This window comes from Hibiscus syriacus, unplaced genomic scaffold, assembly GCF_006381635.1.
Source record: "Hibiscus syriacus cultivar Baekdansim isolate YM2019G1 unplaced genomic scaffold, ASM638163v2 tig00110013_pilon, whole genome shotgun sequence".
NCBI classification, from domain to species: Eukaryota; Viridiplantae; Streptophyta; class Magnoliopsida; order Malvales; family Malvaceae; genus Hibiscus; species Hibiscus syriacus.
In genome coordinates this window covers 204,911-210,858 of record NW_024062563.1, presented here as the reverse complement: position 1 = coordinate 210,858, position 5,948 = coordinate 204,911, and positions in this window count along the sequence as shown.

Genomic DNA, 5,948 nt, shown 5'->3' with positions numbered 1-5,948 from the left:
TATTATTATAGGATAAATTATGTATTTAGTACCTGATTTAATAGTTTTAGTATATAAATTTTTAATTTTTTTAAAAAACATATCTAAAATTAATTAATTTTATTTTATTTTAGTACATCGTTCAAATTTAACATTATATTTTGAAAGTTTTGAAAGTTTAGGTATTAAACACGTTAAATTTTTAATGGATGTATATTAAAATGAAACAAAAACTAAACTTTAAGTATGAGTTTTAAAAAACTTAAAAATTTAGGTACTAAAATAGACTAAAATTGATAGTTTAGGTATTTAATGCATAGTTTACCCTATTATTATTTATAATTCCTAACCAGGTTTCCAACGCCGCATGGCCACAGTGGGCGTGACCCTTTCATTCCTAAAGAACTGTGGTATATTTAGGCACGAATCGTTTTCAAACATGATATATATTCCATGGATTCTTTCCAAATTGTTTTAAAGTTGCAGGTGGACCTCACTTGATGGAGTTTGATAATTTTGATAAATGTTTGTTTATTTTTAGTATTTAATAAATTTTAACTTTTTTTTCTACAAAATCAAATTGAAAAATTTAATAAAAATTGTGTCAAGTAATATGAGTCCGCAACCAACATTTATGTAATGAGGATTTCAATATCAACGAAAAATAGTTGATGAAGGTGGAGAAGTCAATAATTTGCATTGATTCCCAGCTTTAAATGCCCATTTACCTTCTCAGTTTTTTTTTTGTAAATCACATCAATGATCACTAAAATTTTGTTCTTTCTGTTATTTCAGTCACTGTACTTATATCTCTTTAATTTTTTCACATAGTTTAACACAATTAACATTTTTTTATCACTCTGACGTTTTTTTACTAAACAACACTATAAATGAGTTGTTGTATAGATGCAAAATGATGTCGTTTTGGTGAATTTTATTTTTTTAAAATGGTGTCGTTTTAACGTCGTTAAATATTTAATAGTTAAGTGGCCAAAATAATAATTGTATTATATTCAATAAATAAATTGAATAGATTTAAAGTAAACATTGCACATACCTCATATGCATCATAATATAATCAAGAATTTGATATAAATGTTTCTCGGTCTTTTGACACGCTTTTCCTCTGACTTTTGAAACATTTTTTGTTTGTTTTTTCCTACCTGTTTCTCGGTGGTTCTTTCTTTATAGCGATGACATACATAGCAGAAGTTATGGCATGGCTTGAGTTAGATACTAGCGACGAGGAGGCTATAGAAGATGGTGATAACTTGCCTGCTGAGACGAAATCTTTTGAGTTCTGCTTTGTTGGGACTTTTTAACTGCTAGTGTTGTTCATTTCCAGTCAATGAGAGCCACTCTGGCTAATGTGTGGCACCCAATAGGTGACATCGACATCTCATATCTTGGGGAAATGAGGATCCTTTTTCACCTGTTCAACCAAGCAGATGCTGACAGAATAGAGATGGGTGGTCCATGGAATTTTAACAACCATTTATTGATCATGCATAGGCTCTCAGAAGGGGAGGACCCTCTCTCAGTCCAACTCAATTTCGTTAATTATTAGGTGCATGTTCATGATATTCCTCTAGGAAAGTTGACAGAAAAAGTGGTGAGATCATTAGGAGATTTTATTGGGTCTTTCCTTGAGTATGATTCTGGTGCAATGGCTTTGAGTCACAGAAGGATAATGAGAATTCGAGTTAGGTTTGATGTGAGACATGCCCTAAAAAGAAAGAAGAAAGTCCTGACAAGGGAAGGTATTCCACATTATGTTCGTTTTGAGTATGAAAAGCTAACTCTTTTCTTATTCTTATATGGTAAGCTTGGTCACAGTGAAAGCTTTTTCCAGCTAAGGGCAAATCCGGGGAGTAAGGACTTACCTCTGAGATGAGATTTATCGATTAGAGCTCATTCCCGGAAAGCGTCTCCTCCGACGACTATCTGGCTGAGAGAGATAACTTTAATGGGATCTCAATCTGCGACGGGTTTAACGAGCAGATTTCCTATAAGTGCACCTATCATGGCTAATTCAACACAAATATACTATCTGGCTGAGAGAGATAACTTTAATGGGATCTCAATCTGCGACGGGTTTAACGAGCAGATTTCCTATAAGTGCACCTATCATGGCTAATTCAACACAAATATATGGGAAGGAGAATATCTCAATTAAAACAAGAGAAAATAACTTCAGTGACCGAAAATGCCTTATAATATACGATTTTAACCAACTTTTTTTTGATTTGCGAAAATGACCAACAAATTTGCAACGCGATCTCGAATTCGCAACGTGAACTCCAATTTAGCAAATTCGGTTGTGAATTTGAAAATCGCAACACGAATATGTAAATCACATTGTGATTTTCCAAATTGGTTGCGAATTTGAAAATCGCAACGCGAATCTGTAATTCGCAACACAGAAGTCAAATTCACAACACAGAAGTCAAATTCACAAAGCGCTTTTATTTTCGAATTCGAAACACAATATTAATTTCGCAACACAAATGTAAACAATATAATCGCAAATCATAGCCTAAAACCCTAAATCACAACTCAATCCCATCTCCATCTCTCACTCTCTACGGCGACATCCGTCCCCATCTCCGACGAAATCCATCCCCATCTCTGACGAAATCTGTCTATCTCCATCTCTCAGAGCCACTCTCACAACCATTCACGGTCAGAAATAGAAAATCAACCACCGAGGGTTAGTTTTTTTTAATTATTTTTATTTTGAAAATTTGTATTATTATTATATTTTTCATATTTAAATTGATGATAAATTTACTGGTAATTTCAATAATAGTTTAACCATTTCACTTAGATTGCTTAGTAAATTCATTCGGTTGCAGTCAATACTGCTAAACTGTTTAGTCTTTAACCATGTGAAGTTAGTATTTGTCTTTGTTTTGTATTTTAGTTTCGCGTTGCGATTTTCATTTTCGCGTTGCGATTTTAAGTTTCAGAAACTATTCTTCTTCTGCAAATTGAAACTTGAATGAATTGCATTACTTCAACCAAAAAACAAAGACAAATACTAACTTCACAGTGTTGCGAATTTAAGTTTCAAGAATAAACTACTCTTTATGTTGTCCTTGAACCTGCACTAAACCTATATGTCGTCCTTTTAAATGTGATATAAGTGCTTACTTCTGGAATGTTATCTGATGCATTTTGTGAACTATGATAGAATAATGACTTGGGTGAATACCGTGCTAGTTTGAAACATATTTGACTATATTTTCCCTGTTTAATATCATGTCTGTTTATAGTGTATAATTTATAGATTTTGGTATATCTACATTGGTATGTTTATTGTTTTTGTTAGGAATATTTTTCTGCTTCATTGACTTTAAGGAATAAATTAAGCCTAGCCACTACAATTGCGTCGACACGTACACCTGTACAAAGAAATTTGTTTGAGAAAACTTGTTTCGGGGCATGGCTGAAAGGACAACATCCAGGTGGAGATGCTATTTTGACCCATTTGTTTCTTCAGACCATGAATAACGATCTACCCGAGAGGATACAACGTGCTGATGAAGAGATATGGTTTCATTTTCCACCGGCGTATACTTGTTTTGGGCGGGAGGAGTTTTGATTAATCATTGGTCTACGTTTTGGACGACACGATGAAGTAGGTCGGTACACTAGTCATATCGTCCGCCCATCATGGTTATTTCAGGCTTTTCCTGAGCTGGCAAAGGCGAAGCCCAGTTTACACGTCGATGATTGTAAAGGATTACTTCTTAAAGATGGTTTTACTCGGATGGATAACTTTGATGTTGTCCGAGTATGCCTTTTATTACTTTTAAATGCCGGTTCTTTAGGCAAAGAGGGCAGACAACCTATTTCTGAGGATTTAATATTATTGGTAGAGGACCTAGATGTATGAAACGTGTTTCTGTGGGGTTCATATCTATGGAAAGCTACCTGGAAAAAGTTGTCAACTGCCTTTGAGGACCGTCGTAGTTTGTGTGGCCATGGTTCCAAATACACTTTGGTAGGCTTTATTTGGGCCTTTAAGATAATAATTTCTATATAATGTTTCCAAAATTATAATTAATTATTTAACAATTACTAAAATTAATGTTTGTGTATTATATTGTTTGTAGATTTGGATATTTGAGGCTTTTTCTAGCATGCAGACATATGCCATCAAAAAGTCAAATGATATTCCTAGGGCTATTACCTGGAGGAAGATCCAGCTGTTGGATTGGGAAGATTTAATACCATATACGACGATGAATGATGTAAGTTACACAAATACTACCATATATAAACAAGTTATTACTAGTAGACGTTTGACTTTGTTTGAGCTTTTATATTGTTAGGAGGTAAACTATCCATTACAGAGGCTGACACCCACAGAGGTTGAGCTTGTCACTGATTGGTGGCAAGCTAGTAAGCATTTTTTTGATGGGACGGATGATGAGCACCCCTACTTCGAGAGCCATCACCTGATCGAGCCGATTATACACCTCCACAACGAGAGCCATCACCTATTCCATTACATCATCGAGCCTCTTCTCCACCATCACCTCATGATAGGCGACTGGAAAAGATGCCATGACATTTATCTCCCTGTTCTCCACCTCCACGGGATCAGTTAGGGGAGTTACGTGATGAGGTCAGTGCTTTACGTGATGAGATCGGTACTTTACGTGATAACAATGGTGCATGGCGTGATGAGGTACTGTCTTTACGTGGTGAGGTAGATGTTTTATGCGATGACAATGGTGCTTTATGTGGTGAGGTATCTACTTTACGTGATGAGGTAGCCGCTCTACGTGAGATTGTTTCATCATTACAGAATGAGGTTCATACTCTACACAATGAGGTAAGTTTGTTTAATACTATACTTAAAATGCAAATAACCTTTTTTCGTCATTATTTATTTATTTATTTACTGATTTATGTATTAATTTATTTTTAGAGGCCTGATAAGGTAGATGCTTTACGTCGGGTTTTTCTTGCACGACGGGGTTCACGCATCAAACGTCATGCACGTGCCATTACGTCTCCTTTCACCCCAACAGTTCCAAGACTCCGTAAAAAGAAGCCCGATTCACCTGTCATCGTTCAATATGTCCTTCCTATCGTTCAAAAGGACCCTCTCATCATTCAAGAGGCCCCTCTCATCGTTCAAGAGGCCCCTCCCACCGTTCAAGAGCCCGATTCACATGACATATTATGTCGACTTATTGATAAACCCCCTCACGTTCCCGGTATGATGGATCAGAGTTGGCTTTCGTATCAGTTACCGGCCAGTACCATTCCTCAGCAGGAGAGGAGAACACTACCAAACACAATTATGGATAATACCCTTTGGGCTAAGACCGCAGTTGATTTTTATCTACATGAGCGGAGCCAGGAGTGCTACGCTGATATATGCAAAATCGACGATAATATGCATTTGTTTCCTGATCGGTCTTGATGGAGTGTTTTATTAGGGGTTGAAGAGAATGACTATTTCGAATAGGGGGTAAGTCTTATATTCTTCTTATATTGCATTTTGATTATTTTTTTAAAAATTTATTAAATTCACTAATATATGTATTTTTTTTATAAAACAGCATATTGACGCATAAGTGTCACGTCTTCTAATTATAAGGAAATTAAAGAAAATAAAAAAGACGCGATGGGCTATTATGCCTTCGTCTTTTCACGTAACTCACTTGAAGGATCAGAGAGACGCTTCATATGCGTTGGGTAATGGAAAAACTATCCTTTATCCTGCGTGGTGGGAGGTCGATAAGGTTAGTATTTATTTTGAATATTTTAAAGGTGTTCATAAATTTTATTTGATGTGCGCAATTGAATTATTATTTATGATTGCAGGTGTTTATCCCTGTTATGGAACGTCATCATTGGCTTCTCGTCGAGCTTCAGCTCCCATCCATGAAGACGATAGTATATGACAACATGTTGAATTACATACCATTGTCTGATTTGAAAGATATTAT